General features: G+C 45.7%; 1 protein-coding gene across 3 annotated transcripts in view; it reads left to right on the forward strand.

Annotated features, from left to right (window-relative positions):
* Positions 1–1937: 1937 nt before the first annotated feature.
* Positions 1938–19396, forward strand: part of LOC147823442 (microtubule-associated tumor suppressor 1 homolog) — a 46635-nt gene continuing 29176 nt past the window's right edge. Inside the window, exons 1-2 of one of the 3 annotated variants that reach the window (XM_087193231.1) lie at positions 1938–3010; positions 3469–3709. The gene's annotated coding sequence lies outside the window, so the exon portion shown is untranslated. Of the gene's footprint in view, positions 3011–3037; positions 3710–19396 lie in introns of those variants that run through there. The other 2 variants (XM_087193229.1, XM_087193230.1) reach the window with 2 other exon arrangements.

Raw genomic sequence — 19396 nt, forward strand, 5'->3', positions numbered from 1 at the left:
GCGTCTTCCTCGTGACTCAGGACCTCGGTAGGGTGTGCACAGACCTGCCTTTTTGCAGCGGGCTGATTCGGCGTCTTCCGCGTGACTCAGGACCTCGGTAGGGCGTGCACAGATCTGCCTGTCTGCAGTGGGCTGATTCGGCGTGTGTTCCGAGCGACTGGGGACCTCGGCAATGTGTGGGCAGACCTGCCTGTCTGCGGCGGGTTGATTCGGCGATTTCCCTGTGACTCAGGACCTCGGCAGGATGTGGGCCGACTTGCCTGTCTTCCGCGTGACTCAGGACCTCGGTAGGGCGTGCACAGACCTGCCTGTCTGCAGCGGGCTGATTCGGCGTCTTCCGCGTGACTCAGGACCTCGGTAGGTCGTGCACAGACCTGCCTGTCTGCAGTGCCCTGATTTGACGTGTGTTCCACGCGACTGGGGACCTCGGCAGGGTGCGGGCAGACCTGCCTGTCTGCACCGGGGTGATTCGGCGCCTTCCGTGTGACTCAGGACCTCCGCAGGATGTGGGCAGACCTGCCTGTCTTCCCCGTGACTCAGGACCTCGGTAGGGCGTGCACAGACCTGCCTGTCTGCAGCGGGCTGATTCGGCGTCTTCCTCGTGACTCAGGACCTCGGTAGGGCGTGCACAGACCTGCCTGTCTGCAGTGGGCTGATTTCGGCGTGTATTCCGCACGACTGGGGACCTCGGCAGGGTGTGGGCAGACCTGCCTGTATGCAGCGGGGTGATTTGGAGTCTTCTGTGTGACTCAGGACCTCGGCAGGATGTGGGCAGCCCTGCCTGTCTTCCGCGTGACTCAGGACCTCGGTAGGGCGTGCACAAACCTGTCTGTCTGCAGCGGGCTGATTCGGCATGTTGCTCAGGACTGGGGACCTTGGCAGGGTGTGGGCAGACCTGCCTGTCTGCAGCGGGGTGATTCGGTGTCTTCGGTAGGGTGTGCACAAACCTGCCTGTCTGCAGCGGGATGATTCGGTGTCTTCCGTGTGACTCAGGACCTTGGCAGGATGTGGGCAGACCAGCCAGTCTTCCGTGTGACTCAGGACCTCGGTAGGGTGTGCACAGACCTGCCTTTTTGCAGTGGGCTGATTCGGCGTCTTCCGCGTGACTCAGGACCTCGGTAGGGCGTGCACAGACCTGCCTGTCTGCAGTGGGCTGATTCGGCGTGTGTTCCGAGCGACTGGGGACCTCGGCAATGTGTGGGCAGACCTGCCTGTCTGCAGCGGTTGATTCGGCGATTTCCCTGTGACTCAGGACCTCGGCAGGATGTGGGCCGACTTGCCTGTCTTCCACGTGACTCAGGACCTCGGTAGGGCGTGCACAGACCTGCATGTCTGCAGCGGGCTGATTCCCCGGGGGCCACGCGGAGGCCTCTTCTGGGCGAGGGACTGGGTCACATCTGTTTCCAGGTCAGAATTCCTTCCCACCTCACCTGGGCAAAGTGTCACTGAGGACAGGGAAGACACTGCCCACAGGCTGCGGAGTGGGAGCAGCAGGGCATCGGGAACTCAGGAGTGCATGGCGTGGGACCTTTCGGGGCCCAGAGACAAGGAGAGTGTCTTGAGGCCGGAAGAGGAGAGGAGCGCAGGATAGAAGATAGATGCAAGAGGGGGGTATGTGGAGGTGAAGACCTGGAGTTGTGGGCAGCACTGACAGGAGCTCCCTAGCCCAGGGACACAGGAGAGGAGGACAGCAGAAGGAGAAAGAGATCCCTGATAGGAAACCCAAAGCCAGCCTCAATCCCAGCCCATGCCTGCGAGCCTAAGCTCGACTCTTTGGCTCCCAGACAGTGGACCCTGCATGCCCAGTGTGCCCAGGCTGGCACTCTTGGCTGCACACCCCCAGGGAGGAACCGCGGGGCGCCTGCCCTATCCCGGTAGACTCCCACGCCCTGACTTCTGTGGCTTGGCGGGGGGGGGGGGGGGCTGCAGGTGCTGAGGGTGGAGGTGCAGGGCGGTGGTAGCTGCCACTGCAGGCCCAGGAGCGGGCAGGGTGGGGTAGAGGGCAGCGTGCAGGACAGCATGGAAGGTGAAGGGCCTGGGGTGGATGGCAGAGGCGGGGATGATGTGGATGGGGTGACCGGCGAGGAAGGTGGCCGGGTGGCCGGGGATGATAGAGTGAGTGAGGTGCGACAGGGAGCTGGGCGTCAGGTAGGGCTGGGGGATGTGGTGCACGTGGGCCGGGGGCTGTGTGTGGGCGTGGGGGTGGATGCCAATGGTGGCGGTGGCGGCCAGGTGGTGCTGCAGGATGGCCGAGGTCGCGGCGAGATGCCGCAGGTGGATGGGCTGCAGGGCAGAGGTGGCCGGGGGCAAGGGCAGCCGAGGCAGAGAAGGCCTTCACTTGCTTGGCCAGCAGCTGTTGTTGGATGTGCTGCGGCGTGGCCTGCTGGAGCTTGCCGGCCTTCTTCATCTCCTCAGGCTTGAAGGTGATGGGCTGGCAATCCAGGGGAGCCAGCAAGGCGTCCTCTGCCCCCTTGGGGACTCCATGCGGGGCTTGGAAAATCTCCCAGCGGGAGGGCCGAGGCCCGAGGCCTGGGGCCCTCAGGCTCCATTACCCGTGCAGCTGGAACACTGGACTGTATGCTTTCCTCCTGGTCAGCTGTGTGAGTAGTGTGAGGCCCATGACTGCACAGGCACCTGCCCCGGAAAGTGGGTGTCGCCATTGGCTGAGAGGGCGCGGCCTGCAGGCAGTGGGCCTGTCAGTTGGAGTCTGGCCTTGATCAGCCCAAGGTCCAGTTACCAGAACTGGATGGGGAGGGTTAGTCAGTGTGGAAGACTACAGGGCCGAGGCCCTGGGACCGAGGGGAACTGAACTGAACCGGGTTTTAGGAGTGGAAGGGCTGCACCTGCAGAGGGCCCGTGGGCCGGGGGTGTGGCCAAGTTACAGGCGACCGGGCTCGGCCCCGCCCCTTCCGCCAAATTGCCCACCCCCCACGTTTCCCTGCTCAGGCACAAGCAGTCAAATGTTTTGCAGGTCCCACCAGATGCGTCCCTCCACGTTCCAGCTATGAAGGTAAGGAGCGGTCTCCAGGCTGAGGCCCTGAGAGATGGTTTTCCAGAGGCTGGGGCCGGAGGCCTGGCTATTTTCACCCTCCTCTGTGCCCCAAGGACCTTGCCGCTGCTCCACTCTCCAACTCCCTTGGTCCGGTGGGGCCTTCCCCTCCCCCGCCCCCTCCAGTGCCCCCCCATCCCCCCCTTCTACCAGTCTTCTCCTGGGTCTCTTCTCTCCTACCCCTCCCTTCGTCTCTTCCTGTCCCCTCTTCGGCCCCCTCTCCCTGTCCTTATATCCCCACCCCGCCCGCTGCCTCTCCATCTAAGATCTCTTCTGCCTGCACAACCTTCTTTCCCTTGGGACCGGTGTTGGGTGGAGGCTGTGTGCGTTTCTGTAGTGTGCAAACCATAATGAAGTGTAATCTTTTTCTCCTGCTAAACCTCGGGAGCATCAGGTTGAAGCCTTGCCTTTGTCCTCAGAGCCAGTCCGTGGGTGGTTTGGGGCCCGAGGACTCACGCACTGCCTTCACCACTCCAGACCACCACCTTCCGGGACGCCAGACACCTAGCTGTGGAGGCCCCTACCTGGGACATCTGGTGCCACGCTGCAGGGTTCGAGCCTGCTGCCTAGCACTGCGCACGTCCACCCAGGATGCCCAGCTGACCATGCCCCTCAAGGCCTTCCTGCAACTTGACCGGCAGAACTAACGGGGCCCAGCAGGTAAGGAGGGTAAGAATGTCATGCTTGGAGTTAGAGTCTTTGTTTTTCTTAATCACATGTATTTCAGTTTTTCTGTCTTTTCATAACTTGGTTTCTGTTTGGTTTGGTTTTGTTTTTTTGGTACCGGGGATGAAACTCGGGTCCTTGCGCTTGGGCGGCAGGTGGCAAAACCACTGAGCTAAATCCCCGGCCCTCTTTTCATAATTTGATAGCTCGTTTGATTTGTTGCTGTGGTGTCGAAATTGACTGGCTAGTATTTTGTTGGCGAATTTTGCATCTGTTCCTCAGAAATACTTGCGTGTACATTTATTTTGTAATGAACTTGTCTGGCTTTGCTATCAGGGTAAGACTGAGCTCCAAAAACAGTTTGGGCATATTGTGACCTCTTCAGTATTTTGGAAGAGCTTGAGAAAGACTGTATTTGTTCTTTAAATATGGGGTGGAACTAGGCTAAAAAGGCATCATGTCCCGGATTTTCTTTGATTAGAGATTTTATTATTGATCCAATCTCCTTGGTTACTGGTCCTTTCAGATATCCCGTTTCTACATGGCTGAGCCTTGATAGATTGTATATGTTCAGGAATTAGCAATTCCTTTCAGGTTGTAAATCAATCTCTCTCTCTCTCTCTCTCTCTCTCTCTCCTCTCTTCCTCTCCTCCTCTCCTCCTCTCTTTCTGTCTTTCTCTCTTTCTTTTTCTTTCTGAAGCAGGCTCTCCCTGTGCAGTTCAGGCTGACCTTGAGTTCGCTGTGTAGCTGAAACTGGCTTTGAACTCGGGACAGTCCTCCTGCCTCGGCCTTCCCAGTGCAGGGATTACAGGTGTGTGCCACCGTGCCTGGCTCATGTTATACAATTTTCAGGCATTTATTGAGCACAGTAGTCTCTTATGATCCTAGGTATTTTGGGGGTATCAGTTGGAATGTGACCTTTCTTTTCTGATGAGATTCCAGAACTGTTTTATTCCTAGTTAGCCCAGCGAATGTTTTGTCAATTTCATCTTTTACAAAATAACTCAGCTTTGTTGATCTTTCCTATTTTTCTATTGTCTGTATCATTTATTTTCTTCTCTGATTCTTTAGTTCCTTCCTCCTCCTAACTTTGGGCTTAGTTTGTTGTTCTCTTCCTATTCTTTTGAGATATTAAATGTAGGTGGTTGGAGGTCTTGTTTCTTATGGTAAGCTTTTATTGATATAAACTTCCTTCTTTTGAGTAGTACATTGTAGTAGTCCATGAGTCTTGGTGTGTTGTGTTTCCATTGTTGTTTGTCCTAAGTTGTTGTGATAAAGAAATAATGCACAACAGGGCAGGCCTTTTTCTGTTGCCCCCCCCCCCCCCGATGGTTTTCCATAGGATGTTGTGTTCAAGCAGTGTAACTGTTTGTACTGCAGGATGCTTATACCTAAGGTTTCCAGAATGTTCTGTTAACTCTGCCCATCTGCCTCAATGAGCATGCTCGCCCAGTAGGTGGGCCCACCCCCTACCCCAGAGATGTCTATGTAAGGTTGCTTGCATTACCGTTCAGGGCTTTAGCCTTCAGAGTATGAACTCTTCTGAGTCCTCCAGCATAATAAAAAATCCCTCCATCTTTCTGAGCACCGCTTGACTTCTTCGCCACCAGAGACCTTCAGGTAACTCAGGTTGGTTGTAACACAGAGCTGTAACACTTGGATATAAGGCTGAGCTGTGGCACTTTGCTGTAACAGTTGTTTTTTTGAATATCTTTGGGATTTCTTTTTTTGGACCCATTTTCTGCTTAGGGAATGGTGTTTACTATCTACATATTTGTGCACATTTTAGTGTTTCTCCTACAACTGATTTCTTGTGTAATACCACGGTAGTCAGGAAATATTCTTACTGTGATTTCAGTCTTCTCCAATTTACTAAGAATTGTTTTGTGACCTAATATGTCCTCCATCCAGAAGAGTGCTTTGTGTGCACTTTTCCTCTTGTACTTTTCAGTGGCATGTTCTGTACATATCTTTTGCAGTATAAATTCAAGTCTTTATTGATTACTATCAGGATGCTCTATCTGTGGTTAAAAGTAGGGGATTCGGGCCAGGGATTTAGCTTAGTGGTTTCGCCACCTGCTGCGCAAGCGCAAGGACCCGAGTTTGATTCCCGGTAGCGAAAAAAGAAAAGTAGGTGATTAAAAGCTAATGTTTTTGTATTGCTGTTTATGTCTCTCTTCAGATCTATTAATATTTTTTCATGTATTTAGGTGCTCCAATCTTGAGTGTATATATGCCTTTGCATTTTTTATGTTTTGTTAATAAATTGACTCATTTACCATTATCCAGTGAATTTGACTCAGAGCAGAAAAAACTTTAAAGTTCCTTTTGCCGGATAGAAGTAGATGAAGTTGCTGACTTACAAACAAGTTCATTCTCAGAGAACGTTTGTAAGTCAGATTCATTCCTAAGTCTGACAAAGTGAGTCTTACACAATACACCTGCGATAGTTTGCGATTTGAATGTTTGTAATTTGGGGACTTACTGTATACCTAGGTCTGCTGTTTTTTGGTTTCTATTTGCATAAAATATCTACTTCCATCCATTGACTTCCCATGTCTGAGTGTCCTTAAAGCTTTCGCAATATATTTTTTTTTTTTTTGGTACCGGGGATCAAACTCGGGTCCTTGTGCTCGTGCAGCAGGCGGCGAAACCACTGTGCTAAATCCCCGGCCCCTTAAAGCTTTTCTATCTTGAAGGTTGCAGCACTTTGTTTTGTTTTGTTTTGTTTTGTTTTGCACCCAGCCTTTGTGTGTCTTAGAATTGAAGGATTTAATAAATTGACATTCCAGTTAATTATGGATATGTGTGGGTTTATTATTGTCATTCTGTTAATCGTGTTATTTATTTATTTTATTTTTTGCTGATTTATAGTTCCTTTGTTTCTGTATTGGTCATTTGCTGTGTTTGTGATTTGTTTGTTTTTGTTTTTAAAGCAATTTTTCTTGGGCCAGCCATGTAGCTCAGTGGTTCCGCCACCTGCCTCGAAAGCGCAAGGTCCTGAGCTTGATCCCCGGTACCAAAAAACAAGTTGATTGGTACAGTTTAGATATTTGTAATGATGACATTCAACATAGGGAATTTGTACCTGTACATGGTATAGCTGTCTTCTTTTTTTCCCATTCTTTTCCCCTCCCTTCCTCCCCTCTTCCCATTTTTTTTTTTTTTTTTTTGTTTTTATGGTAGCAGGGATGAAACTCTGGTTCTTGCAGTTGTGAGGCAGGCGTGGAACCACTGAACTAAATCCCCTGCCCTTCCCCTTCTTATTTACAAAAGCTTTTGTTTCCATTCTTTCTTTCTATTCTTTTTTTCTCGTCCCTTTTTTTCCTTTTCTCCTCCCTGTCCCTTGTTCCTCTTCTCACTTGAACACTTTCTTCCCATTTCCCTATATCTATTACACATTTATGTAGAGTTTTGGTTTCTCATGCCAGAGAAACAATGCAATGTTTAAACACGTGTGTCTGATGGATTTCACTGAAGAGTATGGTTTCAAGATACATCCTTTTATCTAGAAATGTCTCAAGCTCATCCTTCTTTATTGCACAGTATCATCCCATTGTATAAAAAAACCCCACATCTTTTTTTATCCACTCATCAGTTGATGGGCATGTGGGCTGTTCCCAAGATTTAGCTATTACGAAGTGTTCTGCTATAAACGTGTGCATATATCGCTGTGGTATGATGCTTTTAATTCTTTAAGGAAGATACCAGGAAGGGGGCTAGGTGGTTAAATGGAACCTCTAGTTTTCTTTTTTTGAGGGATCTCCACACTGATTTCCATAGTGGTTGTACCAGTCTGCACTCCCACCAACAGTGGATAAGGGTTCCTTTTTCCCCACAGCTCTACCAGCATTTGTTATTGGTTGATTTCTTGATAACAGCCATTTTTTCTGGAGTGAGATGGAATCTCAGTGTTGTTTTAATTTGCATCTCTTGAATGAGCAGTGATGTTGAGCATTTTTCCATATATTTATTTACCATTTCTGCTTGTTCATCTGAGAAGTGTCTATTCATTTTAGATGGTCTTTTTTGGATTGGGTCTTTAATTTAGGGGGGTCTGATTTTTTTAAGTTCTTTATACATTCTAGATATTAGTCCTTTGAGGAACAGCTGGCAAAATTTTTTTTTAATCACAGTGTGGGTTGTCTCTTGATGCTGTTGGTGGTTTCTTTTGCTGTGCCAAAGCTTTTTAATAATATGAGATCTTGGTTGTTGATTCTTTGTCATATTTCCTGTGCAATCAGGGTTTTGGTCATAAAGTTTTTGCCTACACCAATGTCTTCAAGAGTTCTACCTACTCTATCTTCCTGTAGATTTAGTGTTTCTATTTTAATATTAAGATGTTTGATCCAATTAGATTTTAGTTCAGTGATGGTGAAAGGTACAGGTCTAGTTTTAATCTTTGGCATGTGGAAAGGCAGTTTTTCTGCACCATTTATTAAAGAGGTTAGTGTTCTTCCAGTGAAAGTGTATGACTCCTTTGTCAAAGATAGGGTGGCTGAGTGTGTTTGGAGTTGTTTCTGGATCGTCTAATCTGTTCCATTGATCCTTTGGTCTGCTATTTTGGCCAGTACCATGCTGTTTTTAATCACAGTAGCTTTGTAGTATAATTTCAAGTCAGGGATTGTGATGCCCCTGCCTTGCCTTAATTGCCCAGAAATGCTTTTGCTACTCTAGGTATCTTCCGGTTCCAAGCACATTTTAGGATTGTTCCTCTAATTCTTTGAAATGTGCTATTGGTATTTTATTTTACTTTTGGTACTGGGGATCGAACGCAGGACCTTGTGCTTGCAAGACAGGTGCTGTGCCACTGAGCTAAATCCCTGGCCGGCTATTGGTATTTTGATTGGGATTGCATTATATCTGTATAACAATTGTGGAAGTATGGCTGTTTTCACTGTATTGGTTCTTCCTACCCAAAAACAAGGGATATCTTTCCATTTTCTGTTATCCTCTTTGATCTCCTTTTTCAGAGTACTGTAGTTTTCAATATAAAGGTCTTTCACTTCCTTTGTTAGATTGATTCTTATGTATTTCACTTTTCTGGATGTATTGTGAAAGGTGTGATTTCCACAATTTCTCTCTCAGTGAGTTTGTTATTTGTGTAAGGAATGGTATTGATTTTTAAGTGTTGACCTTCTATCCAGCTATGTTACTGTATTTGGTTATTAAATCTAGAAGTCTTTTGGTGGCGTTTTGGGGGTCTTCTATGTAGAGTATCATGTCATGTGCAAACAATGACAGTTTAAGTTCTTCCTTTCCTTTCTTTATTCCTTTTATTTCTCTTCTAATTGCTCTGGCTAATGTTTCCAGAAGTATATTGAATAAGAGTGGTGACATGCCAGGGATTTAGCTCAGTGGCTCTGCTGCCTGCCTTGCAGGCACAAGGACCCGAGTTTGATCCCCAGTACCACAAAAAAGAAAAGAAAAGAAAAGAAAAGAAAAAAGAGTGGTGACAGTGGACATCCTTGTCTTGTTCCTGATTTTAGAGTGAAAGTTTTCAGTTTTTGTCCATTTAGTATGATGTTGGCTGTTGGTTTGTCATAGATGGCTTTTATCAGATTGAGATAAAGACTATCTATTCCAGTTTTCTGTCGGGTGTTGGACTTTGTCAAATGCTTTTTCTGCATCTATTGAGATGATCATATGGTGTTTCTTCTTGGCTGTGTTTTATATGGGGTATTACAGTTACTGATTTGTGCATGTTGAACCATCCCTGCATCTTTGGGATGAATCCTGCTTGGTCATGTTGTCTAATTTTCTTGATGATTTGGAGCATTCTGTTTGCCTGTATCTTATTAAGGATTTTTGTGTCTATGGTCATTAGGGAGATTGGCCGGTAGTTCTCTTTTTTTTGGTTGAATCCTTCTCTGGTTTTGGAATTAAGGTAATGCTTGCTTCCAGGAATGAATTGGAAGCATTGCTTCCTTCTCAATTTCATTGAAGAGTTTCAGAAGTAGCGGCATTAGGTCTTCTCTACATTTCTTGAAGAATTCAGCAGTGACTCTTTCAGGACCTGGACTTTTCTTTGTGGGTAGATTTTAGTATATGTGCTGCCGAAGTGAGCACTGTTGGTAGATTTTAAATTATATCTTCAGTTTCATTGGCTGATATTGGATTATTTAAAATTTTTATATCATCTTGGCAATTCATACAAATCTAGGATTATGTCCATTTTTTCTGAATTTTCCATCTTCTTATTAATGAGTACAGGTTCTCAAAGTAGGTACTGATGATCCTCTGGATTTCTGTGGGATTTGTTGTGATTTCAGCCTTTTCATTTCTAGTTGCATGGATTTGAGTCTTTTTTCCTTTTGTTTTATAAGGTTGGCTAAGGGTTTGTGTATTTTGTTTTATCCTTCAAAGAACCAACTCTTTGATTCATGGATGCTTTGTATTTTTTTAGTCACAATTTCAGTAATTTCTGCTCTGATATTTATAATTTCCTACCTTTGGGCTTGGATTGCTTTTCTCGGACCTTGGGGAGCATCATTAGCTCATTTATTTGAGTTCACTCGGTTTTCCTGATGTGGCAATTCACCTCTATACACTTCCCTCTTCAGACTGCTTTCATTATGTTCCATAGGTTCCAATATGTCATACTATCGTGATTGTTCGATTATAGTAACTACTTTCTTCATTAATTTCATCTGTGACCCTTTGATCACTCAAGATCATTATTTAGTTTCCATATGTGTGCATAATTTCTATTGTTTTTTGCCATTGCTTTCTAGTTTCATTATGATCTGATAATATAGATGGGATAATTTTGATTCTTTTGCATTTATTTCTGCATGCTTTATGGGCTAGCATGTGGGCTGTTTTGGAGAAAGTCCCATGTGCTGCTGAGAAGAATGTGCATTTTGTTGGTTTTGGAAGGAATACCCTGTAGACATCTATTAAGTCTATTTGTTTGAAGGTTTGATTCAACTCTTTGACTTTTTTGTTGATTTTTTTTTGGTCTAGTTGATCTATCCATTTGGGACAGTGGGGTATTGAGGACCCCCATTACAACTACATTGGTGTTTATCTGACTTTTCTTGTCAATTTGTTTGTTTTATGAGGTTGGGTGTGCCAGTGTTTGGTATATATACTGTATGTTTATAATCATTATCTCTTCCTGTTGAATTGTTCCTTTAGCCAATATGTAGAGAAAGTGGATTTCAAACCAAAACTAACAGTAGAGGAGCATTTAGGTACAGAAACAGTCAAGAGTTTGGGTGCAGCTATGTCCTCTGAGAAAAGTGAGAGCTGGACCACTCAGAGAAGCTGAATTGCCTATGGAACCAGCTTCTTATTAACTGGGGCTTTCTATAAAGCCTGTTGACCCAGACCACCTGTAGAGTTACAAAAGCCAGAGAAGCTCCAGGCAGCACCTGAAGAATGGAAACAGGCATCCCGACCCTATGTGTGAGGGAGATGACAGCCCCAGGTGGGCCAGGGTATTTTGAATCAAATGCCTGGGTGCCAACTGGGCGGGCGGGCATGCGGACAGAACCCTGGTCGTGATTGGCTGCTGGTAACCAGGTGTTGCAGGATGCATTCTAGTTGGCAAGGGCTGACCTAGTCATTTGGTCGGAGGTGGCCGAAGGAGAAAGAAGTCTGGCTTGATCTCTGGCAGTGGCTTTGGCTCTTAGCATTTGTGGGATCTCTGGCCCCTTTAAATAAGCCAGATCACTGCCCCTCAGAAGACCAGTCAGCTTGGGGGGCTGGGGGGTGGGGGTGAGGGTAAGGCCAGCCTGCTGGCCAGAGGGTGGGTGGAAGAACCGCAGAAGAGTCTGCTCTGCATTGCTGAGCTGCTCAAGTGGGACTGAGCCAAGGTGCAGTGGTGCCCCATGGGGAACATTCTGAGGTGTTGTGTGCGCTCCAGTGCCAGCCGCGAGCCGGGCCGGCGCAAGGGGCCAGTGGAGCCAGACTGCGAGTCTGAGATTTCCGTGGGAACCAGGCATGGCCACCTCCCATGCCACATCAGTGGCCGGGAGAAGCCCCGAGGTAAGGAGGTGGTGGTGGGGACACTGTTTGGCTTAGGCGAAGCTCTCACTTTCCGAACCCTCAGGGCCCGGGGGCTTCTGGCTCCTCTGCTCCAGGGACTGGCTTTCTCAGGCCTGGTTTTGGGTGACTGTGCCTCACTTTCCCACACTTACTCCTCCCTGTCTGTGAGGCCAGTGTCTTTCCCTGTCTACCCTAACATCCAGTTCGTGGCCCCTTTGGTTCCCAAATCCCATTCTGGACCCTTCATGTTAAGAGCTCTATACCTTGTCCTGTGGGACTTTACAAGACTTGTTTGATATATTCATTCGCTCCCTTTTCTCAGAATTCCAATATGCCAGTATTGGAGCCTCCCTCCCATCTCCCCGTCCTCACCTCAGTTGGTATCTACGTGGCGGAGATAGGTCAGACCTGGTCCTTCCCTTCCTCACACCAGGTAGGGCTACTCTAGTGGTTCAGAGCCAGACACTTGAGGATTTCTTACGTAAATTCAAGTAGAGGCGTTTATGTGGTGTTCTTGTGTTACCTCTATAGGTTTAGTCTTCCCGATGTAATTTTTTTTGGTACCAGGGATTGAATTCAGGACCTTGTGCTTTCGAGGCAGGCGCGGTGCCACTGAGCTAAATCCCTGGCCCCTTCCAAGTGTAGTTTGAGCGTAGAAAGAGAGAAAATTTGGGGAGAGGGCCTTTAAATAGCTGAGAAAGATGTTAAATGTGCAGAAAAATTTCTTTTTTCCCGGAAGGGGTCTACCCCTAGAGTTCTGGTTTCTTCATGTTTCCCACTTTGACAAATATATCTCCTGCCATGCTTCGGTCACTTAAAGGACTTTATTTATCTTGCCTGTTCTAAAGGAGAGGTGAGGTAGCTCATGAGATCGTGGGATTGTTGGTCTAAAGTTTCAAAAGAGAAAATAGGAATTGAGGGTTTAACGAGGAGGTGAAGCTTTGGGAGTTGAGGTGCCAGGCCCCACCAGCCCTGGAGTGTTTGTGGCCAGCCTTCTCCTTTCCTCCCCTCCTGCCGGTAGAGTCCTGCTCAGCTGCTAAGAATGTTAGAGAGAAAGAAAGGAACCTGCTGGAGAGAAGAGACAAAATGTTTGATTCTTACCCCTAGAATTTTGGACAGGAATCAGTGTAGGTAAAGATAATTGTGGGTAACAAGTTGGTTCTTGATAAAGACTTTTTTTTTCTGTCTTTGAAGTGCTGGGGATTGTATACAAGGTCTTTGCACAAAGCTGTAGCCCTAGCCCTTTTTTGGGGGGGAGGGTACCGGGGATCGAACTGTGGACCTTGTGCTTGTGAGGCAGACGCTGGAACAACGGAGCTAAATCCCTGGCCCCTGCCTTAACCCTTTTTAAAAAAATGTATTTTGAAACAAGGTCTCTGCATCACTAAGTTTCCCAGGCTGGGCTTCAACTTGGAGCTGGGTTTACAGGGTAACGCTGAGTCCTGTGTTGAATGCGTGGCATCAGAAGATGTGTGAGTCTTGTCGACCCATTTGTTTCATTTCAGTGGCAGAGTTTGTTTCATTACTACACAGGAAATGTCTTCTAGGTCTTCATTTTAAGTTTAGCTGGGCTCTCAGTTTCTTGGATAGGCTAATTAAGCCTCTTGTCGGACATGGCTTTGTAACTTCTCAGAGTACTGAAAAAATCATTAAAGAATGAATAAGTACATGAATTATACCTTTAAACACAAAGCATGTAAGTACTTGTGAAAACTTACACTTTGCTTGATGGTGTAAAGTAGGCCCCTGATTGATTTTATAAAAAAATTAGTAGAGCTGTCATGTATTGCAAACATGTACTATTAAAGAGTGTTTTGGAAATTCCCTCTCTGATAACAGTAATTACGTTACCCTTCCTGGGGGTGGTTTGTGAGCAGTGAGTATAAAGTTGAAAGGGCACTGCTTGTTACAACAGTCCATCTGAAAAAAAGGCATATTCTGTGCCAGTCTAACAACTTGGATGGGGCTGAAGGTGAATGACCACACAGCATCACAGGGTGCATTGTGTCTGGGCAGGACACACTCAGCGTTCCTCTCCAGAAGCCAGACTGTTTCCGTTCTTCTCTGCCCCGGAGACCCTGTTGCAGCACAGAGAAGGTTCCACTCCCCCCTTCCTGTGTTGGAATGAGCTGACTAGGGTGGGGTCCCCCAGTCTACAGTGGCTCCCCAGTCTAGAAAACCAGTTTCCTGCTCTAGCCTTAGCCAGATCTAAAGTTGTTCAACAAAAGGCTGCTTTCCTTGCCCTTTGCAGCTTTCTGTGCCTACCAGCCAACTCCACTGGAAGTATGCATAGACTTAAGTGTAAGTAATGAATACAAAGGTAACAGCTAGAGAAGCAAATTGTTCATCCAATTAGGAAATAATCTGCCCATTTTTCTATGGGCAAGACCAGAGCTTAACACATTCATGGTGGGTCATAATTCGGATGTCTCTTGGTGCTGGGTGGCTTGAACCACTGGTGGTACATGCATGACTGTTCTAAGCATGACTGTACCACTCCTACCATCAGTGGTACAAGCCACCCAGGGGGATAGTCACACATGTACCACACTGGTGATTCAAGCTAGTGGGAAGATGTTAAGCATCGCCAATCTAGCTTGCTAGACTGGAGTACTCCTCCTCCACCACCAACCCCAGCCCAATCAGGGCAAAGATGAAAGGGCACTGCATGTGGCGTCAGAACTTTCTGCATTCCTCATCTCTTTCACCTCCCACTGGGAGGCAAGGCCAAACTCTTGGTTCACTCTCGGATTCTTACTAATACCTAGCCAAGACATCATTCTTGACCTTATTTTAGACTATGGGAATTAAGGATACTTTATGAAAAAGTAATTTTAAGGCAAACAAAACTTTAGACTTCTAGTGAAACAGTTTAAGGAAACCACAGCTGAGGAGCAAGCAGCCCAGTCCTTAGAGACTGAAGGCTTCCTGATATGTGACTTGGCTTAAATGCTGCCCTTTGGATTATCCAGATGACCAACTTAATTTGCTTTTGTCTGTGTCTCAGTTAGAAGATCAGGAAAGAGGCCTTTTGTGTGTGTTGGAATTCATTACTCCCCAGTAGAGGAAGAGATGAACCTACCTTGGGTTTCATGTTTCAGTCTCTCTCTAAGGCAGAACCAGAACCAAAATGGAACACTGTGCTTACTCACTCTGCTTGAATGGGGATCCTCTTTTACCTTTCAGTGGGTGGCATAGTTAAGCAATTTAAATAGGGGTCCAGGTACTCAGCACCTCCAGTTAGCCACATAGCCTGTCAGGAAATAGCCACCAGCCTGTACCCACTCTCACCTTCCATCTGTGATAAGGGGTGTGTGTCCTGGTGTGCTTTTTCCTGCTGCTGTCAAAGTGTCAGGACACAATGGATGGCCTGTCTGTACTGTTCTGTCACCTGATGCTGTACACAGGGAATGTGTCATTGCTGCTTTTGAATAAGAAAGCATTGCTCAAGTAATAGGATAAAGCATTTTGGAGAGAGTTTGGTTCTGTGTGGATAGAGAAGAGAATCCTTTAAACGTTTGTGATGAAACTGGCCAGGAAGAATGTCTCAAGGCTTCCAGTTAGATTTGAAGTTTTAGCATGAGCTGAGATGGAAAGAGGTTTTCATAGCAGAGTTCAAAATTCTATTTTAAAATTTGAAACAGTAAAGTGCTCTGGATTATGTTGTCACAGTGTCCAGAGTCAAATCCCTTTTAGCTGGGTGACCTAGAGCAAGTCAAGCTACGTGTGTTTGTCCCAATTTTATTCTCTCTAATATGTCAGTAATAATGTTCTTCCCCAAGGGTAGTTGTAAGAATCACATGAAGTAATTGTAAAGCATCTATCACCAAGTGTTAACTGCTGAGAAACGGGTATTAAGATATATGCAGTTTTATAGTGTAGTAATTAACTACCTTTGTTGTTTTGTGAGGGCATAAACTGTATTACAAGAAGGAAGGGTAATTAAGTGAAATATTAGAAATCCCTCAGGACAGGCTCTTCAGACACAAATGGAAGTGAGACCTGATCAAGCCTTTCGTGATACCGGGGAGTTCAGTGTGTGGAGTCTGATAGTCTAAGTTTCTGTCCATTCATTCCTAGTTAAAAGTGACCTTAATTCTTTGAGTACAGTTTATTGATTAGTGATATGAAGTCTATATGTGTTTTGCTGGGTTGCTGCAGAGCCGAGTAGAATGCTAATGTGTATGAAACAATGGACAGGACCTGGTCCATCACAGACAACTCAAGGGGAGAGAGCGCCCATCACTGTTAGCATTGTCATCATCATCCTCATCTCCAAGGTATCCACCTTTTCCCCCCAAATGAATAATGCAGGGTCATTGATATCACTCTCCCATTGGATAATTTTTCTTTACCTTCTCTGTGAGTTGGGACAAGGTTCCCAAACTACAAAAAATTGCAAAGAATAAAAGATAGCTCAGGGCTGGGGATTTAGCTCAGTGGCACCGAACCTGAGTTTGATCCCTGGTACCAAAAAAAAAAAAGACAGCTCATACACCCAGGCACCCTGGGTAAAGTCTGTACTTGTCACCTTCAGACTCTCAAGCTATCTTAGTTACTTTTCTCTCATTGCTGAGACAAAATACCCGACACCCAAAGTTAAAGGGGGAGAGGTTTATTTAGCTCACAGTCCGTAGAGGTTTCAATCCTTAACCGGCTGGCTCCAAGGTAGGATGGCACGTGGCAGAGGGGCAACATTTCATGGCGGACCGAAGGTAGCAAAACAACAAGGGAATTTTAACAGCCTTTCTGTCCCTTTTATCCAGACCACTTAGAGCAGGTAGCACTCACACCCTTCCTTAATCCTAGTACCCTTGAGCCTAGCATTGCACCATGAATCAGTCACACACTCTAGATTCAGCCACCTCTTAAAAAGCCCCATCTAAGACTTCATGAGGTTTTGGGCACAAACTATAATACAGGCCCTCTGTCCATCCCTACCATTGACTGACCTTCTCATTTCCCTGATGCGTGTGCTTCCTACCAAATTAAGCCAGCTCATTGCAGATGCACCCTGCCTGCTTCTGCCATCTGAGCCACACCCCTACAGGATGATTCACTACTTGCTTCTGCAAAAGCTCTTCTGGAAACCTCTCACTCAGTCTCCTTAAAACCAGGACACTCCCCTTGCTGCAGTCATCCCTGGATATTTTAAACTGGTTTATTTACTGATCTTGTGTCTGTCTCCCTTATCTTCAGATAGTAAAGTCCTTAATGCAGAGATTCTTTCCTGCTTACTACTGGGAAAAAATTATAATAGGCCTTCCATTCTCATTGGTAATTGATAAGTATTTATTGGCGTCTGTGGTTTTCAGGTTCCTTTTTATTTAAGAAGAATGTATTAAAAGAAAGATTTTAAGCAAGAATAGCCCATAGCTCCACTACCCTGACATAACTTTTATATGCATAGTCCCTTGTCTTTGTTTAAATGAATGTGTACAACTTTATATTCTGATGTTTTAAATGAAGGTATAATTTATGCATAATGGATTCTTATTCCATCAGTTATGACAAACATATATACTCACATAACCTACACCCTTAGCAAGGAATAGAACATTTCTGTGACCCCAGAAAACTCCCTTGTGCACCTTTTTATCCTTTCTATTGGTTCCTCTTTATCCCCCCCAGAAGCAAATGCTGATCTGATTTTTACTGCCATCGGTTAGTTTTGTCTATTTCAGAATTTCATATAAATTATGTTTGTTTTTGTGTTTGACTTCTTTCACCCAGTGTAGTGTGTGTGTGTGTGTGTGTGTGTGTGTGTGTTGATTTGGTTTTTTGAGACAGGGTCTCGCTATATAGCCCATGCTGACCTGGAACTTGCAGCGATCCCCTGCTTCAGTGCTGGGATTATAAGTGTGTACCACCAGGCCCAGCACAAGCATTCCAGTGTTTTTGAGAGGTGCTTATATTGCTATATGAATCCTCTGATCTTTTAAAAGTGAACAGATCAAGCCCTTTTCCTGTATTGCATCATAGCCTGCATTATGATCATGTTTAATGACTGTGGCCAAGTCCATGTAGTAGAGGTACCACAGATTCACTTAGCTCTCCAATACTTGTAATCCACTGTTTTCCCATCCATTCTCTGTACCATGGCTTCACTCTCTTATCATATAGATCAGTGGTGGCGAACCTATGGCACATGTGTTATTATATTTTTCTTTTAAGACAAAAGGTGTTAATGTAGAGTTGTTTTTTCTAAACTAAAACCTCAGTATTCAGGTTTAATTGCAGTCTTGGCACTTTGTGATAAATAAGTGGGTTTTGGGTTGCAGTTTGGGCACTTGGTCTCTGAAAGGTTTGCGGTCATGGATACAAATGATGAGGACTTCTGGGTGTGTTTTCCTAGTCCTCTCCTTTCTAAGCTGTAGGCACATTCTTCCTCCTACAGGGCTGTCTCCAGGCGAGCCATCTTGTGTGGTCAGACCTTCGTAGCTGCACAGCCCCTTGCTTCCTGAACCTTCTGCAATGTCTTCTCATTCAAACCTATTTCTCAAAATCTATCCTCAGCTTCTGTGGTGACAGTGTTAGTTCACTTACCACCCAAGCTAACAACTGAATCATACCTCTTTCCCTCCATCCTCTACTTGCATGTCAGTCTGTGTTCTGAGTATTACCCAGATCCACCTTCCTCAGCATTCTGGGCACTACTATTCTAATTTAAGCTCCATAGTTTCTCTACCTAGAAGACACTGCAGTGAACACACAACAGGTCACCTTGCCTCCAGGCCCAAATTTCTCTTCACCACATGATCCCAAGACTATACTAATAAATCTGATACATGTCCTCTACTAGACATTTTTAAGATATGTAAATGACTCTGTCTAGCTTTGGGGAAACATCTAGACATACTAAAGCACAACACTGATCAGAATGGCCATGACCTTTCAGCCTGACTTCACCCCATCCTTGTCTTCCCAAGCCCTAAGCATGGGCACATCCCTACCTCTTCCATCTCTTTTGCATGTTATCCTGTCTGCCTGGTGTGCTGTCCCTCTTTCTACTACCCTTCTCTTCTTGCCTCTCAGCTTTTCATTTTTGCTTATTTTTAAGTCTTAGCTAAACTATCTTGTCTTCAGTTGAGCTTTGACCAAATCTTTCAAGCAAATCCATTTTGCCTTTTCTTATGCCCTTCATTGTACTTTATACAAACTTGTCTTTATTGTTATATTTGTTTATAGACCTCCTCTTGCCATCCGGAACTATGAGCTTTTCAAAGGCAAGCTTTGTGTCTCCTTCACTTTTATACCTCTCCCACCTCCTGCCTGGCAGGTACCTGGGGTTTTTTTTGTTGTGTGTGTGGTACCAGGGATTGAACTCGCAACCTTGTGCTTGTGAGGCAGGCGTGATGCCACTGAGCTAAATCCCCAGCCTGGGTCCCTGGTTCTTAAGCTGTAGCCAATGAATAGATTGTCCTACTGAGGATGGAAGCAGGAGAAAGGTGATTTTTCTCCTTGTAATACATAAATACTTAATGGAACATATGTACAAATGTTTCTCTAGAAACTATTTTAATAATAAACATTTCTTTAGGAATGCGTAATAATAAAGATGTGCTAAATTCTCTTGTAACCATATGTTGGACAATCCCGGTTAATCATTAGATCATTTTGAAAGTGTCAGCCTTTGATATAGTTTACAGTCCAATTTAATGATCTACATGCACAGTCAACGTTTTGCCT

The sequence above is a fragment of the Heterocephalus glaber genome, unplaced genomic scaffold (genome assembly GCF_053883595.1).
Source record: "Heterocephalus glaber isolate CG9 unplaced genomic scaffold, H.glaber_assembly_v1.0 deba00001582, whole genome shotgun sequence".
Lineage (NCBI taxonomy): Eukaryota > Metazoa > Chordata > Mammalia > Rodentia > Bathyergidae > Heterocephalus > Heterocephalus glaber.